We start from the raw sequence: 21984 nt of genomic DNA on the forward strand, positions 1-21984 counted from the left end.
GAATCTAAAGTAAAACGAAATAGTAAATGTTTCTTTAAGTTTATAAATGACAAAAAAAGTACCACCGGAATTCCGAATTCTATACGATATAATGGTCAAACATCTAGTGATCCGTCTACAATCTGCAATTTTTTTGCTGACTTTTTTCAATCCATCTTTAAACCTTCTTATAATCAAACGAGGCCTTGGTTGATGTCTTCATCTCAATTGATTAATATAAACCAATTATCAGTTGATAAAGAAGACATTATCTGTGAACTTTTAAAGTTACATGAAGATAAACACTCTGGGTATGATGGAATTGCTCCTATTGTTTTAAAAAAATGCTCTCTTTCCTTAGCAATCCCCCATGAAATCATTTTCAACCGTTCTCTCCGTGAAGGTTGCTTTTTAAAACAATGGAAGAGTTCCTTTATTTATCCCGTTTTTAAATCAGGAATCAAAAATGATGTAACCAACTATCGTCCGATTTGCAAAATATCTGTGATCCCAAAGCTATTCGAAAAAATTATTTATAAAAAAATACTTTTTTCTGTGAAAGAAATAATCTCACCTTTGCAGCATGGTTTTATCAGTGGAAGATCAACTACAACTAATCTTACAATTTTTAGTAATTATGTACTCAAAGCTCTAGAACAAGGATACCAATGTGACGTGGTGTATACCGATTTCGCGAAAGCGTTCGACAGAGTTGATCACTCAATATTGATTTCCAAATTGCATAACATCGGTTTTCATTCCAATTTATTGACATGGTTTAAATCTTACCTTACTGGCAGAATTCAATATGTTCGTATTAATAATGTTACTTCCAACCCTGTTTTTGTTACTTCCGGTGTACCACAGGGAAGTCATTTGGGTCCTCTCCTCTTTCTCTTGTTTATCAATGATATTCCCAGTTGTCTAAAAAATTGTTCTTGTTTGATGTATGCTGACGACCTTAAATTATTCCTGCGCATTCATTCTATTTCCGATTGTATAAAGCTGCAGAATGATCTTAACAATCTTTCCGTTTGGTGTTCTAACAACGATCTTCATTTAAATGTTTCTAAATGTCATAGTATGTTATTCTGTCGCGGCACCTCTCCAATTATGTTTTCTTACAGTTTACTTGGGTCAACCTTAACACAAGTAACTGAGAAAAAAGATTTGGGTGTAATCTTTGATTTAAAATTCGTATTCGCTAATCACATTGACTATATTATTTCTAATGCCAGTTCTATGCTTGGATTTATTTCCAGGAACGCTAAAGACTTCTCTGATCCATATACTCTTAGAGCCTTATATTTTTTTTATGTTCGCTCAATTTTAGAATACTGCTCATCTATCTGGAATCCTATGTATATAACATATTCGGCGAGAATTGAACGAATTCAGAAACGCTTTACTAGAATTGCAATTCGGATATTGCGTTGGAACACGGTTATGCCTTCATATAACACCAGGTGTTTGTTGTTGGGTATTCAATCCCTAGAATCACGACGTATTTATTTCGATGTAATGCTTGTAAGAGACTTAATAAATTATAAAATCAATTGCCCTCACTTGCTTTCGTTGATTGGCTTTCATGTTCCTTGTCGTGAATTACGTAATAATCGTTTATTTTGTGTACCCTTTCATAGGGTCAATTATGGAATCAATGAACCCTTTACTCGCTGTTTAAGACAAGCTAATTCTGTTTGTAATGCCATTGATTTTAATTTATATTTAAGTAGGGACTGTTTTAAAAAAAATTGTTATTAATAATAAACTTCGGTGGTTAATGTTAATTGTACATCCTATTTTTTGTTTTGTTTTATTTATTATTATTTATATAAACTTAATATTGTTCTAAGTAGTCTTTAAGAGCTGTGTCTCTGCTTGATGAATAAATAAATAAATAAATAAATACATATTTCTGTTTTTTTTGATATGGTTGATGAAAAAAAAGGATTCTATGTACAGACATCTGAAAAAACCAATGGATTTATATTTTAGCGACCACTCCAGATTTGCATTTATGCAAATGTTATCGAAATCTGCTTAAAAAATGAAATGTTATATATTTCGGTCTTAAAATACTTTACTCTCTTATTCTAAGTCCCTTAGTAAAATGTCCATATTTAAAAAAAAATCTCACGATTCTGAGAACTGAATTTGGTTCGTTAGTTTAGTTTGTGGCGATTCATACACAAAAAATATTCATAGAAATTCTTTCATTGACCTTCGATTCACGTTTGAATTTCACCTTTAATGATCTACATAACATATCCCTAAAGGATCTATTTGAATATATATATACATAGGTACACGTAACACGCCAATACACCAATATCATCTCATCGCCCACAAAGATTTCTCATTAGGGGTTTTCTTGTTCTTACTTTTTTTCCTGTCGTTTATTGGTTTTTCTTCATATTTTTATACTCCCTTGATTCTTTTACTTCCTGTCCATGTACTGTCCATCCATCACAATGTATCTATGTCCCACATTTTTCAAATCAACTGCTGCGAGAGTCTATCTATCCCTAGAGTACCTATACCTAGACCTATCTATACCTAACCTATAGATGAAAACATGACTCAATTTATCCAAGGACTTGCTCCTGCTGCTGTTGCTGTTGCAGCTTCTGCTACTATACTATTGCCTGAGGATATCATCTATTCTTAAATTGTATAGGTAGCATATAGGGACCTCTCTATATCTACTCGACTCGTAGCATAGAATCGGACTAGTTACGTTATAGGTGTACCAACATTTACAAGGAGTAAAGCATAGAATGTGCCATATAGCGCAACAATGTCCATTGTTTATTCTATTCTCATTCCTTTTACAAAAACAAAAATTAAATAAAAGAATAATCTCTCAGAATAGAAACCGAATGGAGTCCTGGGACTATACCCCTATTAAAGGTACTATGGCACAAGTCCTTACATAAATGTACCTAAATGCATCAACTACTCGGTACACGAGTAATAAAAGTACTTGAAGCAAAATTCCATTTTAATGATTTTTCAACATGTTTTCGATGAAAATAACCCCAAGAGACAAAGAGAGAGTGAAGGAGGGGGGGGGGAAGGAAGAAAAGAAATTAAAAAAAGAAAATGAAAGTAAAGAAATGTCTAATTAGACGAAGTATAGAAAATCTATCTAACAGGATTGAGTAATGTTTTATGGGTTGCTCCTCGCAATCCTCAACGTTCCTCAGTTGTGGTGTGGCATGGGAGAATAAGGTAATTTTCTAAACCTTCCCATCTACTATACTTTAGTTTTTATAAACATGAATCTTGTTTGGTTTAAAATGTAGGTAAAAGGCGAATTTTCATCAAATATAAATTGAAACCATGGAGAAAAGTAGAAGATCCTTGAAAAGCAAATTAAAGTGGATTTATTTTTTTTTAAGAAATTGGATAAGACAACAGAGTTTCATTAAAAGAATTAAGCAAATCAATTTAATTTCTTTTACTTATGTTTAATATAATGCTCTATAGATCAAGGTGTATAGATATTTAGGTATACGAACTTGTAAATTTACCTACTTTAGCAATCAAAATATTTAACTATAGATTCATTTAGAATCTAATTCATATCCTTAAACAAGAATAAGGTATTTAATGTTTAATGGTTTAGCATTTGAATTTATCTCAGTTAATTGAAATTAATTTAATTAGTTTAAGATAAATGAAAGTTTTAATCATCATCAAGACTGCAGTAGTGGGTTTCAGTATCGTAAATTAAATTATAGGCGAAATCAATTAGAAGAGATCATTCAAAGGACATGTTTAATGTTGTAAGGAATGTTTTAAAAATGTACACACTTTAAATTGCATTAATTTGTGTTTTGAAAGAGCAGCTATTACAATTTTATATGTTGGTCCTAAAAAAAAATTGAAGAAAGGTTGTTTATTTCAATTTTTCCTTTAAACGCTCATGGATTTAAACAAAATTATAAAAAAAGTCATAAGACGCTAAAAAGTTCTTATTGGTACCCTTAAAAATTTGTACACGTAGTTCAAAAAAATCAAATAATATTTTATGGCAAATTTTCTTTTGAATATTACTCATTTTTTTTAACTGCACTGACAACCTTTAAAATAAGCAGTTGAATGAAAAAAAAAGGTATGGGACTTTCTGCAACTTTTTCCAAAAAAAAAATAAGTGTTCGAATATTTTGGAAATAAATTTACTTGAGCGACTTCCACCATCCAATTGTTAAAAATAAGATGAGTTTTTAAGTTTGTCAGAAGTGTTTTGTGTAGAAGGCAAATTTGCAAGCTTATGCCAATTTGCTGATTTTATGTAACTGAAACGTTCTTCAAATACTCTGTGTTGTGACTGATTGTTGAGTTGCGAATTATAAGTGGAGTAGGCGTGCGTTTGAAGAACCTCAATTTTTACGGTTCAACACAATCGTTCCTGTTTTTTTGGGTCCAATTATTGATTTCAGAGTCTGCCTATTTAAAAATATAAAATAAATAAATTGATCAACACTCCGTGTTGAGAACTAGGGCCTTGTGACTTACAACTCTCAAATATTCCTGTGTGCGAGTACTGTTGTCTGGGATGGAGGGGACCTACTGTTTTAAGCCGAATCCGAATGGCTTATTTGAAAGCACTTTTCTTGACCAGTATTACTCTTTTATAGAATTTGTCAATTCTTCGCAAGAGTCAGTACCCGTGAACAAAACTTAGATGGCATAGGCAGCGATCGAACCCAAGACCTCTGCCATGACAGTCCAAAGAAGTAACCATCATGCCACGGGTACTAAATTTAAAAATTGTGTTAATTCTAGATTTTATTTTCCAAGCAATTATTTACAGTCATGTGTGAACTTTTGGGCGGCACTTATGAAACTTCTCCATCTAGCTCGGTTCCTAGCTACATGTCCCTAGTTCCGTACTTCATCTGATCCGCAGTCTTCCTGTACTGCGCTGTCCCGTCGAAGTGGATTCGAAAACTTTTCAGGCCAGAGCATTCGTTTGCATTAACTCTACCTGACCCATCCACCTCAGTAGTTGGACTTTTATTTTTTCTAGTTAAATCTTCGTTGCTGTACAACCCGTACAGCTCGTCGTTCCATCTACTCCTATATTTAACTTCCATGCACACGGAACCGTAGATAACGAGAAGAACTTTTCTCTCGTAATCACCCAAGGTGCTTTCATTCACTTCTGTCATAGTCCTTCTGAGCCGTATTACAGCTGACAGGGATGATGAGTGTCTTATATAGTGACACTTTGGTCGCTAGAGAGAGGCCTTTACTACTCAATTGCTTTCTAAGTCCAAAGAAACAGGGGTTAGCAAGTGTTATTCTTCCTTTGATCTCAGGGCTGGTGTTGTTGTCTTTGTTCATGGTGGAGTTTACGTAGACAAACTTTTAAACCATTCCAAAGCTACGTCTTTCGATGGTGACATTCTGACCGAGTCGTCAGTCCTTTCTTGATAACAGCATGTACTTTGTTTTGCATTCATTAACCGTTTAACCCATTTTTACCGCCTCTGCATCAATACTCTCAAAATACTCATTGTCATCACGCTGTGTTCTTCCGATTATGTCAATGTCATCAGCATATGCTAGTAATAGGACAGACTTAAAGATAGTGCTTTTAGTGTTGCCGTGGGACACTATTCTTTCAACGACGATGTTAAATTAAATCGCAGGACAGCGCACCACCTTGTCTTAAGCCTTTTTTGACAGCGAGAGGTTTTGAATTCTGCATGTTCATCCTGTACAAACGGACGAGTTTGGCATGAATGCAAAACCCGGACTAGGCAATATATAAGGCGTCCCATTGATGGTGTCATGTGAGGTCTTGAAATCGATGAAGAGATGGTGGGAGTCCATTTGATATTTTTGGGTTTTTCCATAATCTGACGTAATGTGAATATTTAATCGACTGTATACTTTCCTGGTCTAAAACTGCACTGATAAGGACCTATCAGGTTGTTGACTATGGGCTTTTGACGGTCATGTATAGCCACAACAAAAATTTTAATGTCTTGTTAAGGACACTGATTCCTCTCAAGTTGGTGCAGTTTAGATGGTCCCCTTTTTCAGGGCAAATAGTACTGAGGGTCCAGTCATCGGGTATGTTTCAGCCTATCTTCAAGCCTTCTGCTTCTTTAAATTGAGGCACGAGTTTCCCATTTATGCTATTGTTTTCGATTAAACTTTCCTCAATGGAACTTAGTGTTTACTGGCGTTATTTCATTGATTATCCGATCTTAAAATAAAACGTGGTTTTTTAAACATATCTTATTGTTCCTAAAGCTTCTGCAAGTTTGTATAGGTCTTATTTGGTGTAATTTAAGATTGGATTGGATTTTATTTTCTTCCGAAAAGACCAACGAGGCTGAGTTTCATCTCATATCAGTTCCAAAATTCTTTCAATGAAACAGGAAGGAAGGAAGGTCCGGTCAATCAACAAGCCCAAAAACTGAAGCAAACAGTGACACTTGAGAGGCTTTCAGCAGTTATTTTAGGATTTTACGTGACATAAATGTTGCTACCGAAGCTTAAATAGGCCTCATTATCATCAATGACGATAGTTTTTCAATGATAAAAACCCGGTCATTTGGATCCACTTAAAAGACCTAATTGTTAGATATTGACAGGCTGTATTCCCTGCGTTTATTAACTTCCCATAGGAAGTTATTGTAATGGGTCCGATTTGTCAAATTGAACATTTTGACATTTATCGACGTTTCAAGGTCCCTAGAGTCGAAATAAAAGATTTTTAGAAAGATGTCTGTGCGTGCGTGTGTACGTACGTTCGTACGTCCGTACGTTCGCGACATTTTTTTCGTCGTCCATAGCTCAAGAACCAGAAGAGATATCGACTTCAAATAAATTTTGTTATACAGATAATAAAGCAGAAACATGCAGAAAGGGCTCTCAAGAAAATTGCGTGGGTGGTTTTTTTACCATAGCAGTTTAAAAAAAAGGTGAAAATTTTGGTTAACCCTAAATATCTTACGAACCAAAAACGCTAGAGACTTGAATTAAATTTTAAATAATATATTGTAACGTGATACCAAACAAGTATAGTTTTTGAAAAAAATCAATACAACGGTTTTTTTATAAATCAATAAAATTGAAAAAATAAATTTGTCACCTCCAAAATTTTACGACTGAAATATGATTTCATCTCTAAAACAATTTTGTGCAACGAATAATAATTTTTTTGAAATCTGATCAAATTTTGAGAAAAATCTAATTGACAGTTTTTTTTATAAAAATAAAAATCTAAAAAAAAAGATGTATAAAAGTTGGTAAAAATTGATTTTCGACTCAAATATCTTTTCAAAAATTTGAGATATTGGCTTTAATTTACTTTTATCTTTCAAAACATCTTGTTGTCAACATTCAGTTAAAGTTTGAAAAAAATCGATTTAAAAGTTTTTGTACAAAAAATTAAAAACCGAAAAAAAAATTAACAAAAGTTCGTAAAAATGATTTTCGACTCAAATATCTTTTAAAAACTTTGAGATAATAGGTTCTTACTAATTTTTTCTGATAAGAAATATTGTTTTCAACTTTAGGACAAATTTTGAAAAAAATCGAATTGACAGTTTTTTTTACAAAAAATAAAAACCTAAAAAAAAGGTATAAAAGTTGGTAAAAATTGATTTTCGACTCAAATATCTTTTCAAAAATTTTAATTATTGGCTTTAAACTAATTTTATCTTATAAGAAATATTGTTTTTAACATTTGGTAAAATTTTTAAAAAATTCGAATTGACAGTTTTTTTTACAAAAAATAAAACTCTATAAAAAACAATACCTACTAAAACTTGGAAAAATTTACTTTCAATATTCAGTAATTTTTATATAAAAATCCAACAGTCCGTTTTTTTCATAAAAAATAAAATCTACATAAAATAGTGCTCAAATTTGGTAAAAATACATATAGATAAACTTTTAAGCAAGACAAATCGACAGACGTGATAGGAAGTTATCAGTGTGGGTCGCATCCCAGCCTCTTTTTGATCTTTTAAAGACTTTAAATACTGTTGTTTTTTTTTTTTTTTTTTTTTTTTCAAATTCATTTTTATTTATTCAATCTTAAACCTATCTTAAAGCTAGACAAAAATTCATAAAACTAGCCTAATTATCCATAACTTACAACTAACTTAATGGTCCCATACGGACACTCTAAGCTAAACTATAACACTAATTACTAATGCCTTTCGGCCTTAAGATCTATTTTACTTCAATTAAAATTTTATTTGTTTTGTTTTTATTAGAAAATTTTGAAAAAAACTAATATTAATAACCTTTTTTTATTTATTTTTACTTACAAACTACTTAACATAAGGTCCTTAAATAAAACTTAAAAACTAACTTAAACTACCTATTCTACCTATAAACTACTTAAAACTAGAACAACCACAGCAGCAAATCTAACGTTTTTTGTTTTTATATTTTACTGTCTTTTTTGTATGGTTTTTTTTTTTTTAATTTTTTTTTTATTCCATGTTTTTTTTTTTTCTTTGTTTTTTTTTGTTTTTATTTTTTTTTGTTTTTTTTTTTTTTTCTTTTTATTTTTTAATTTTTTTTTTTTGTATTTTTTTTGTGCCACCATGCCTATTCTACTTAAAACTAAACCCTAAAACTATAAAACAAGTATGTAAGCCGGCCAAGGCTTAAAAACCCCATCCCGACTACTCACTATCAAGTGCCGATTGAAGCCACCAAAACTGGTTCTCCTGCTTCACCCTATCAGTTCGGTCCCGTTCGGACACAGCCCTACTGAACCGAAGGAGCTCTGCTCCACCTTGTGCCATGACGTCCCGATTGTACAGGAGTCGCCTATCCACGGTTCTTCGTCTGACGTGGTAGATTAACGGAACTGCCAATCTATCCTGTATCAGACCGCATTTGTCTAAAAAGAGGAATGCCTCTGGTGGAATGAACCCGCTCAAGCGTGCACTTTCAAAATACTCGTCGTTCGGATAGAACGCCCCGAAAATTAAATTGTTGGTCGAAGACATAGCTCTTGCAATGTGACCTCGAACGAGTTTTATCACGAAATTGTCAATTCTGTTGATTCGAGCCCCGTTGTATAGGACCTCGTTGGAATAGTAATGCACATAAGAAGATTCGGCTGTTCGATATAAGCCGGTACAGCGTCGTAAACACTGCCGCTCGAACACCCGAAACTTCTCCATCTGGGAAGGGGCAACGTTGAACCACACAGGACAACCATAAACGATCATTGGCCGTATGAGGGCCATGTAGCAAATTACCTTCACTCTGGGGTCAAGCCGACTGCTAAAAAAAAGTCGTTTCGTCAGAGCGAAGGCTCCTTTGGCCCTGGTCAGAGCAGCATTTATATGTCTGTCGAAATATAAATACTGATCTAACCAGATACCGAGGTACTTCACTACACTTCTGCTCGCCAATGGCTGCCCGTGAAGATCAACGATGACCATCTTGCGCCAATTCTTACACGTATCCCTCGTGGCCCTAGCCAACGGAGTCCGGAACAGAATTGTCTCTGACTTCTGGACATTTATTTTCAGTTTCCAGTCGTCGCAATATCGCTGAATCTTGTCGAAATCACGCTGCAAGATAATTCTAATAACCTCAACCTTTCGGGCCGTTCTGTACGCAATTAGATCGTCGGCGTACGCAATTGCCTTTGTAAGACTACCTATCAGATCGCTGGTGTAAATGCTGAAGAGAATCGGCGAATTCACCGCTCCCTGTTGAAGACCATTACCACAAATACTGTTGTAATAGTTATATAATGCTGGAGTAGCTAAGGTTAGGTTAGGTTAGGTTATAGTGACTGTCCAAGATGTAAACGGGCACACTTAAGCCAGTTTAATGGCCCATTGTGATACCACATGAATCTTGAGGCTTCCTCCTCAGCTCAATGGAACCAGCTTGAGTCCCTTACGAAATGTGAGAGACTGATTATACCAATATGATTAATCGTTTAGATCGTTAAAGAAGAATTCTCCTAGGTAATTCTTGCGTTTTCAAGCTAGAGCAGGGCATGTGCAGAGAAGATGAAGAACCGTTTCTTCCTCTTCCTCGTCCATATAGCTTCTGCAAAAGTCATTTGAGAAAACGCCTAGTCTCGTGGCGTGCTTTCCTATTAGACAGTGTCCGGTTATGACACCTATTATCGAGCTTATATGCGATCTGCTTAGGGAGAGCAAGCACCTTGAACGTTTTATATCCAGTGTTGGCCAGATGTTTTTTGTGGCTTGACACGTGAAGATGTTGTTCCACCTGTTGCCTGCCCTCCTCGCAGCGTCTTGCATTAGTAGCAGCTTACAAGTAGCGATTGGTATGCCAGTACTTGCCAAACGTGGTAGGATGGGCTGTACTGTACCGTTCCTGGCGAGTTCATCTGCCTTACAGTTACCTGGAATGTTTCTATGGCCCGGAACCCAGCAAAGGTGAATATTAAACTGTTGCACCATCTTCATTAGAGATGATCGACAGTTATGGACTGTTATAGAGTTTGTAGAGACAGAGTCCAGAGATTTGATAGCGGCCTGGCTGTCAGAGAATATCACGTTTTCTTTGAGCCAAGACAAAACTTCCTTAATCGCCAAAAGTTCCGCCTGGAAAACGCTACAATGATTGGGAAGACGGAATGAGAGACTTAATTTCAGTCGTTCAGAGTACACACCTCCACCAACCCCTTCTTTGGTTTTTGAGCCATCTGTGTAAAAATGGATTGACTCATCCTCCAAGAATGTCCTATATTCCCAAAATGATTTGGTAGAGTGGTAGGTATAGAAATCTGGAAGTTTCTGTCGAATTGTAGTTGAGGGATGGTGTAGTCTGTGTGCTTTGGAATTGATTCTAAGTACCTTAGAATTACGGAGTGGCCAATGCTGTTGTTAGTCCACTGCGACGAAGCATTGAGGCAAATAGAAGAGCTTGCAGCTATTTGTTTGCTAAATATGTCAAGAGGTGTAAGGTAGAGCAAGGAGAAGCTAAACTACATACAGGATGAAGAATGTATGTATATGTACTAATTTTGACCAATACTTATAACATCCTTGCACAATACTGAAAGTAAACTCTAAGAACTTAAGTTCAAAATTCAGTAGAAGGCTTTGATAAAATTGCATTGGTTGCCAGTTGTGTGTGTGTTATTTTGAATTTAGCAGAAGGCAAGAACATATTGGTACACATGTGAGTGTGTGGTTATCATGTTGGTGTGTTAGAAAATAGTTTTATTAACCGTGAATCTGAATTTTTTTTTTAATTTTTGTAGAGAATTTCAAAACGTTGTTTAAGCGTGTATTGGTCCGTTTTTAGTAATATAGAAGTTTTTAATTTTCTATTGTCAAAAGAATATAACTAGCCCAGATATTCAAAATATAAAACTTCGCCTTCCATTTAATCATTGGAAAGTCCCTCCTGAGGTTTGAATCTATTACACAAAATTTACTTAAGCTCGAAGCCTCGGTTCATTCTTAAGATAATTTTCAATGTAAAGTAAATTGTAAATTGACTTTGTCTCAAGATTAATGTTTGTTTATTAAAAAAAAAAAACGATTTTTGCTCAAACATTACATTTTTCTTAGAAAAACAAAATGAGAAGCAAAGTAGGTTCAAACTTGTACGTGCGTAAAATTTTCATATCTTCTTTAAATTAAATTCCAATTAATTTCGAAAATTCCCTTAAAAAGTCTAAAAATAATTAAAGCCTTGGGGCATTTTGATGTTTTTTTCGTTTTTAAACCCATCTCTCCTGTAGGTTTCTTTCCAGCCAAATTTTATTTAATATGCTTATCTTCAAAACTGTATGTACTTTCAAGTAAGCCAAAGATGACACCATCGTACCTTTTAAGAGTTATCTCACACTTTTAGTCAATATATATGGAGTTACGCGCTAATTTGTAAGAATTTTTCTTCTCTTATACCTACGTGAGTTTGAACTTCCTTAAATTTCAAAACACATACCTTTTGTTCCTCTTTTCAACTTAAAATACATTTTTGAACTACATTCCTATTTTAAAAGTTTGAAGTTTCAAAAAATAGGTAGGTATAATATTCCTGAGGCAACGTTTACTTTAAAAAACTTTTTCCAGCAAAGCTATGTACACACCTACGAGTAGCTTACTTATACTCTACGTTTGTAGGAATATCCCAAGTTTGAAATATCATTCTTTGAATAGTCTAGCAAAACTATTTTCTTTTGCCAAAAAACCATCATACACACATATTTCTCGAGAGTAATTGTTAAACGGAAATTCCAAAAATATTGCCTTAACCGCCTTTTTCCGGTTACCAAAACTGCTTCTGCGGTTTAACACAGAACAATTAATTCCAATGACAGCACACAAAGGTACCTATACCCTACATTCATTTCAGTACACACTCCAGGTATAGTCATAAGACGGAGAAGGAGATTCCAAATTTCAAAAAGACAACGACCGACGATGATGATGATGACGACGACGACGACGACGACGACGACGCACATAACGATATACCTTTTACCTAATAACCACCTGTGAAGAAAGGATGAGAAGGGAGATGAAGACAACCTGCTGCCACACCGCTCTGGTTTCGCCGCCATACATACCTGGGAATTACCTCTAAGGACGCCCTCCTCTTGCATAACCAGTTCTTTAACATCTGATGCAAAAACAATGTACGGAGGAGATAGATTCCTCCCGCCAACAACTTAAAGATGCATGCGGTGCTCCTAGCTCGACTCGACTCAGCTTCTGCTGCACTCACACGTGCCACACATAGTCATAGGCTCGGTTCCAAAATAGCATTTCAGTCTGGATGGCTGGCGGTGATGGTGAGGCATTACCCCAGGTGCACACTGCATGCAGTATGCATAAAAACATGCTATAGGCCTCCTTTTGAAAGATATATGTAGAACTACCCTTCCAACCAGGCTTCTAGTACTCGTCCTCGTCGCTCGTCCTCTGTCTTCATGATGCACAATACATATGTACAGGTGTATGCACCTGTTATCCTGGTTGTACTTTCTCAGTGCGGTGTTCATTCAAGCGTACACGGATGATACCAACGACGACGACGAACGCAACGTTTGGTTGCTTAGGCTTGGCTAGAATAGGATAGGATAAGGGTGATGTGCAACAAGGTAACCTGCATTCAAGTCTGACTATGCCATAAAGGTGTGTGTTTTTGTAGCATGATAGTAGTTATGATGTGCCACTTGTTCCTATCATGATTGAGGCAAGTGAATAACCACCATACCATCAGGACTCTGGCACCAGACTATTTCAAATGACATTAGATCTATGCAGATACATTTATAGCATATAAGATAGGTAAGTTAGGTAGGTAGTCGTCATTGTCGTAGATGTTGACGATGAAGTTGCATAATAGAGGCGCCAACTCGAAAACTAGATGCATGGCTCTGATATTGGTGTAAATTGCATATTGTAGGTACATATTCTCAGTGTTTTTATAGATACTGGGCGAAAATCTAATCCTGGAATCCTGGATGTAACTTTACTATACCATAAATGCAGATCCTTGGGTGATGATACACATAACACAGTCTCCCCTAATGGGCCTTAGGATAAGGAATAAGGTGTATTTGGGATGAATTTTGAATGGCAAGACATTGTTAGTTTACGATATGGTTGAGTTGATATGGTACTCGTACCAACCAACCTACACTCGTTAGCATCTTGTCTGGATCGGGGTTTTGAAGGAAGGAGGCTTGGACTCAATTTTCTTCTTTCGAAATTCTTGCCAAGGGAAGTTTTTGTAAATGAGACTTTGTTTCGATGGAAATCTTATACCAACTCGAAATGGAAAAAGAAAATCACATTTGGGCTGAGTTGGGCTGAGAGTGAGGGAAATGTGTTAATTATATTGGCCAACTGGTGAATGAAAAACGACTTTTATGTCATGTTTTTTTCTTTCTTCGACTTCGTCTTTGCTAACTTAGCTTTTTTTCTGGAAAAGTTCTAATTCTAATTCTGGTGCTGGTTTTGGTTCTTCCTTAAGAAACAATAAATCAATGGAAGTTGACATTTGGGTCAATTCGACCCTTTTCACAGGATTCTGTCTCTGTCGTTATTGTTGTTGTTTTTCTTTCCTTTGATACTTATTTACTTCTAACTTAGAGAAAAGGATTTCCCTTATAATTTTTTTCTTCTCTGTGTATCATTATATATGAGTGATACTTAAGGTCCTTAAACACCAGGAAAACTAGAAAAAAAAGAAAACAGCTGAAGATGTTAATAATAAATTTAGACCAAAAGCATTTCTCTCTTTTTCGAGTTTGGTTTCTTAATTGCTTTTGTTGACAGCGGCAAGATGTTTTTTCTTCTTCTAATTCTAATCTCTTAAAGACTTCAAAAGACTTGGAATAGGCATATCCTTCTGGTCCATCTGTTAGTGAGACGTCTTTTTGTGCAGCGTCTACTTTATTCAATGTAAGCATAGGTATAATTTAGGTACAGAAGTTTATAATTTATTGTTTTATTATTGGATTTTGTATTTTCTTAATAGCAGATGATATAATGATAAATCTATATATCTGCTAAAAAAGACGTATGTGAGTTGAAAAGGATATTTATTTTCGAAAATTTAATCATATTCAGTCGTCAAGGAAGTTTTTGGGGGAGAAACCCTTTCGATAAGCTTACAACTTGTATAACCAAAAAAATGAAATAAGATTTTGAACCCTAAGGAAGGGAAACCTGAAAACTAAAAAAGTTTAAAGAAGTTTTGTTTTTTTTTTTTATTTTTAAATGGTCAAAACTTCACAATTTGTACCTGTCCTCATTTTGAAGCAATTAAGCAGAAAATAAGCCTTGAAAGAATTGTTAAACATTTCTTACTACTATAAAAGGCTCTTTGAGCTTAAGAATCCAGCTTAATAAACATCCACTCCAAAAACTAATGAAACCTACATTTTAAAGCGAAATAAAAGGTTGATTTTCAGAAAATTGGTACTTTCAAGAAAAATATATGCACTAACAATAATTAAATAAATGCCCCCACGGCTAAAGCATGGTATACTTTTCATGAAAGGTTTAAAAAAGGTTTTAAATCTATTGATGCCAATTAACATTGATCTTAAATTTTATGTGGGTCTAAGGAAAATGTCTGAAGATGTTAAATCATAAGGTCACGATAGTAACTTATACAGCAACCTGTCCTAGCAATAACACAGTCAGATAACATTTTTGCAAAGTTTGGATTGTTTAGTTGTGACTTCAAAATGTTCACACATGTTTTAAGTGGACGTCAACAAAATTAATTCATTATTGAAGTGAGTAATGGCGTAGGTTTTACGTTTCAAGTGTCAAAATATCATATAGCTGTCCAAATAAAGTGTCATTTAAAACAAAACTTTTAATTGGAAAAACTGCTAAGTTTGGGAATTGAAATCGGATTTGGGGAGTATTTCATTTTTTTTTGTCTATTTCCAACAAAAAAAAGATAAATGCAGTTCGTTGACATTAAAAATGTTTAAATTCTAACAGTTATCTATTTCTCAAGGCTTACAATTATTTGTTACAGTATTTTGTTTAAATCATCAATATCGAATTATTACCATCCATTTAATTAGGATTACAGTAAAACCCCGATAAGTGCCCGTCTTCTAAGTACCTAAATCGCATAAGAATACCTTTCTATAATTTCTACGAATCAAAATTTAAAAGATTTTTACTTGAGACATACAGGAACTTGAGATTTTTGTTAAAGATGATAGAAATCGAAAATAAGATGTTAGAGAAATCGAAAAAAGTGGGTCTCCCGATTGCGTCCGCCTTTTTGTGTCTATACTCAACCCTACAGCCTAAACCATTGGCTAAATTGAGTTCAAACTTGTAAATTAAGTTTTAACAGATCCACATAACACATTTTTCCCTTTTTTTAATAAAAACGAATGATTTTCTTTTAAATTTTCTCTAAATGTTTATTCTTTTAATAAAAGAATAGAAAATATTAAAATCTATGTTTTTGTATTTCTTTAGAAGGATGTTTACATAAAACCGTTATTTTGCTTGCAGTTTTTTGAGCAACTAATGGACCGATTTTAATTATCTTTTTCCTGCTCTTATACTTTCTTAATAACATTTTATGATCTTAAATATCATTGTTTTTAAACAAAATATTAAACATTTATTTTAAAAAATTCCACCTCTCCAAAATGGGTCATAATTTGTTTACGAAATTCAAACGTAAAACATATGTTAATAAGTTTTAAGACACTGTATCCTTATTAATTTCCCATATTAAGTTATTGGTAACCGTGCGAATTGAAAATTTTAACATTTCTCGACTTTTCAAGGTCCCTAGAGTCTAAGTAAATGATTTATTACAAAGTATCTGTGCGTGCGTGTGTACGTACATTTGTACGCTCATTAGTCCGTATGTCTTTGCGTCTAAAAGTTTTTGAAGCTTTTTTGTCGTCCATGTCTAAAGAAAGAGTAGGGATATCGACTTTAAATAAATTCTGTTCTTCAGATAATATCGCAGAAAAATGTAGAAATTAATCTTAAAAAAATTGAGCGGGAGGTTTTCCTACCATAGCAATTTAAAAAAGAAGTGAAAATTTTGGTTAATTCAAAATATCTCACCAACTAATAACGCCAGCGACTTGAATTAAATTTCATATTGTTTATTTTGTGACCTGATACCAAACTAGAATGAATTAAAAAAAAACTATATAACGGCTTTTATAAATTATAGCAACTGCAAAAGAACAAAAACTAATTATATTTTATTAAATTGAAAAATTGCGTGTCTAAAAATTAACTTAAAAAACGCTCTTAAGATTTTCAAATACAATTTTTAAAAATTAGTTTTTTTTTCCTGAAATCAAATGACATTTCATTTTTTTTAATACAGACTTTTATTGCAGGTATATTTTTAAATCTTCTTATATAGGTCGGTTTTTTAAAAGCTAAACAAAAAAAAAACAAATAAAATTTAGAAAAATGCATTAAATCTTTATTTGAATCTATAGTCCGGTCCATGTAATTTAATGTTTGAAGATTATTTCATGCGAATGTTGACCTTGACTGCGCCTCAAATGGTATATCCGTCTAGTTCAATTTTGGCATACTCTTTCCAACATTTCGCCCGGTATCTCACGAATAAATGCTTCAATGTTGTCTTCCATCCAATGTGTCAGTTTAAGCGGGCTTGTCTGTTGAGACATGAGCTTTAACTTTGCCCCTCAAAAAATAGTCTACAGTTGTTAAATAGCCCGATCTATTCGGCTAATTACCCGGTCCCGAGCGTGAAATAAAATCTTCACGAAACACGTCTTTCAATAAGTCTATTGTTGCGCATGTTGTGTAGCATGTGGCACCATCTTATTGAAAGCACATGTCATGCAAGTCGAGTTTTTGCATTTTGTGAAAAAAAAGTTGGATGTCATCTCACGGTAGCGCTCACCATTAACAGTTACGTTACGATTCGCATCATCTTTAGAGAAGTACGTTCAAATGATGCCACCAGCCCATAAATCGCCCCAAACAGTTACTTTTTCTGAAACATTGGTAGCTCTTGCAATGCTTCTGGCATTGAGACAAAAATGAACTTGTTCGCTGAACATAATTTTTCGGTAAGTAAGTGGATTTTCGGTCAACTTTCCAAGAGCCCATTCGCAAAAATTGTTACGTTGCAGTAGGTCTTTTGGCTTCAATTCTTGCAGTTGCTGTATTTTGAAAGGCATTTCACCTAAGTTCAGTAAAATTTTCCACGAATCGATAATTGATGGTCATCATTAAAACTGGCCGATACAGCTGCTATATTTTCTTCGGTTCGCACTCTACGGAATCGTGTTGGTGGTTTAATATTCAACAATGTAAATTTGGTGCTAAATTTTAGTCACAATAGCCTGAATAGCCACTTCAGTGGCAATAATTTCTAAGCCTTGTTCGTTTGTAAGACGATTCATTTTTAAAAAGAAGCTAGAATGCGACCCACACTGATAACTTCCCATCCAATCTGTCGATTTGTCTTGCTTAAAAGGTTTGTAGATTTGCGGGTTTTGTTAAAATAGAAAGAAATAGTTTAGTTCGAAACATCTTTTTCACCAATTTATAAAATTTTTACGAATTGGATGAATGAAATTAATTTGAGAGATATCAAGAACCGAGTATCAATTTTTACCAAATATGCGTACTTTTTTTTGTAGATTTTATTTTTGTATGAAAAACGGACTGTTAGAATTGTAAAAAAAAACTACTGAATATGGAAAACAATATTTTCTGTGAAGTAAAAAGTTTGAAGACAATATTTTAAATTTTTGAAAGGCTATTTGAGTCGACAGTAAATTTTTACCAAGTTTTAGTATTGATTTCTTGTTAGGTTTTTATTTTTAAAGATTCTCAAAATTTTGGAGAATGTTTAAAACAATATTTTTCATAAGATAAAATAAGTTGGAAGCCATAATCTCAAGTTTTTGAAAAGATATTTGAGTAGTAATTCAATTTTTACCAATTTTGAGTAATGTTTTTTTTAGGTTTTTATTTTTTATAAAAAAGTTTCAATTTTATTTTTCTCAAAATTTGACCAGATGTTAAGAACGGTTTTTTTCGTTGCACAAAATTGTTTTGGAAATGCAAACATTTTTTATTCGTAAATTTTCATTTTTTTTCGATTTATAAAAAAAACGTTTATTGGATTTATTTTTCCAAAATAAATTGGTTTGGTGTCTTGTTACAATATATAACATAAAATTGAATTCAAGTCTCTTGCGTCATTGGTAGGTAAGATATTTAGGGTTAACCAAAATGTTCACCTTTTTTAAACTGTTATGGTAAAAAAAAACACCCACGTCAGTTTCTTGAGAGACCTTTCTGCATTATTATCTGCATAGCAAAATTTATTTAAAGTCGATATCTCTTCTGAGTCTTGAGCTATGGGCGACGAAAAACACGTCGCAAATTTTCGGACGTATGGACGTACGAACGTACGTAAACACGCACTCGCAGACATCTTTCTAAAATTCTTTTATTTCGACTCTAGGGACCTTGAAACGTCGTGAAATATGAAAATTTTCACAGATCGGACCCATTACAATAACTTCTATGGGAAGTTAAAAATATTAATCTTATTTAGTAACAACGGTAGAGACCAATTGTTGTTAACCATTAACCAAATGCTTTTTTGTGTTTTTTTCCTGTCCAAAAGGGACAATCAAAGCTAAGCACTTACGAATTGTAAAAAATCGATAAACGCTTTGCTTAAACGTTATGTACCTTTGTGACTTTGAAGTGTAGTATCTTACACCCTGTCTACAATTCAGACATCGTCCTGAATTGTTTGATGAATTCAAAAACATCATCCAAAGATTTCATAAAATAGACGCACATTTTGCCATCGAGTTCATGGGCCTTCAAACCTCTTGCATTTGCCTGCTTCAATATAAGAAATGTGTAGGAAACGGTTTAACATTTCTTTTAGCTTTTGTACCTACCATACAATTTCATCCTTATACATGCGCCATAAATCCATAATTCATAGCTTCAATTTCAAGTTTCGAATAAAACAATTTATTCTTCTTACAGGATTTAATATTTTCATATATAAGCCTAAAAACTTTTTCTAATGAAACCCTTTAAAATAAGACATCTATCACTTATGCTTATATATTTTTGTTCACTTATCTGTTTTACTATGAAAAAAGCAAAAAGATGGTAACCTTTAAAAACCATTTGAAAGGCGGTGAACATTTTCTTGGTGAAATTTTTTTAATTATATTTAAAGGAAATACAAAATTATTTTCTTCGAATAAAACTATTTTTTTAGTTTTTTAAAATTAATTATGATGAATCACAATGTGTTTGAGTGCTCCTAATAACAATCATCACGTTAATTTTAAAAAGAAAAAAATGTAGGTATGGTTGTTTAAGTCAGGCCATAATGGTTTAAACATGTACTTTCAAATAAGTTTTAGATAAGTTTTTCCCATATTTTTGAACCTACATACCGCCTTAATATTTTGATTAACAACTTCCATTTAAAAACAAGTTTCTATTACAATCGGCTAAAAAATAAATGTATCACTGTAAATATTCTGATTTCCATAGTAAAACTGAAATCTTGAAAATGTTTGCCTTTCGGACGATTTTTATTCCGTTAAGAATCAGGATTGATGGATCTTTATTCCGGAGTTCCCCAGGGATCAATACTAGGGCCATTGCTATTTTGTATGTGTATTTATGACCTTCCAACCCAAGTGCATTTTTCGTCCATTGATTAGTATGTCCATGTCCAGATTCGCCTAAGTTTTCAATTGGGCATGATTGAGAACGGTATTTACCTTCTCAATTAAGACTTGTATAGAATTTATCGTAGGTCTGAGGAGAATAACTTGAGGTTGAAGCCAACAATATCTAAATATATGATTATTAATAAACATAAGCTTAATCTCAGTTATTTTCCACCCATACAAATTGTCAACCAGGTAATGGAGCAGGTTAATAAAGTAAAGAATCTTGGTATATAGTTTAATTCCAGACTTAGTTGGGATGGTCACATACATGACTTTAAAGGAAAAATGTACTTATGTCTACACAGTCTTTCCTTCACACAGAAGCATACACCACACGATATTAGACTTTACTCAGCAAAAACTTTAACTATCCCGATTAATTCTTACGGATGCCAGATATTTTGCAGTCATAGCTCAGAATCTAAAAGAAACCTTAATGTTGCCTTCAACAACATAATTCGATACGTGTTATGATCATGTTACCGCGTATTAGAAAAATTGACTTGGTTGTACCTTAAACGCATATCTAATACTTTAAAGACTTTGAATGGCATCGTAGCTAAGAAGGAGCCATCTTGTTTTTATAACAAAATTGTGTTCTCTACTTTCATCCGATCTTTTGCCTCTGAGCTCCAATTCTTTGTCTGTGCTGTCAGAACATAGAACTACCCACGAGAGTTTCGAGGACGTAGCATTTTTATCGCATTATTTTTAGGTAATTGGCTGAAAATTCTTAACTTAATTTGATTTTTTTTTGTTTAATTTCTTAAAGCTTACATTTTTAATCTTTAGTAATTTTATTAAAAATTTAAAAAAGGTTTAATGTAATTTAACTGATTCTTAAAATTGAATTTATACAACAAAATGTGTATTGAAAATATCGTCTCTTTCCGTTTCGGTATTACGAGACTAGACAGAGACTTATGTCGGGTCGTCTCCTAGACAATCCTAATAATTGTAGACGAAAATCTTGTTTTGTTTTTCTGAAGGTCTTTTATATTATCTGTGAATATAAATAATTCCAGTAAAAACTGTCTTACCGATGATGGTGTTTTCCTAAAAAGTATTAAATTGCTTCGTTAGGTTTCTTAAGATTTCAAGGAAATTTTAAATTTCCAGAGATTTAGTTTTTGAAGGATGCATCCTTCAAAATGTATTAAGTTTACCCTATATAAGACTTTATTCGTAGAATTCATTATAAATTCTACACTTTAGGATGAGCACAATTCTATACATATACTCAACTCATATATGTTCATAAATCCATGAATTTCTTGAAATTTTATTGAATAACCTTCATTCACTGGTTTTGATTATGATGATAAAGACAGTGATTTTTCTTTTGTATAAGAAAAGTGCTTTTCAGTCAAAACAAAATTAACCCATATACTTATGTACATATTTACTAAATACATATAGATACCCCATTAATATTAAAGAAGTAACATTATTTGTTTTTTTTTCTTTCCAAAAAAAATAATGTAAAATGTTTAAATTTCATCACAAAAACATAAAAGGCGATCAATCATCAAGGTCACACAAAGTGTATCATAAATCATTCCTTCACTGTCACCTACCTATATTCTACCTACCAACGCCATCGCCACCGCCACCGCTCCACGCCTTAAGCTATTTCTTACGCCCTTAACATAATTTATTAATTCCCATAAAACATTTTTGTATGTCAACCCTGTTCTATATGGTGATGTGTAATACACCGCACACATAGGAACTAGGTATCTGCCTAAACCTATACAATCATAATTATACACACCCCAACATCCGCCAAAAAT

This window comes from Eupeodes corollae, chromosome 1, assembly GCF_945859685.1.
Source record: "Eupeodes corollae chromosome 1, idEupCoro1.1, whole genome shotgun sequence".
NCBI classification, from domain to species: domain Eukaryota; kingdom Metazoa; phylum Arthropoda; class Insecta; order Diptera; family Syrphidae; genus Eupeodes; species Eupeodes corollae.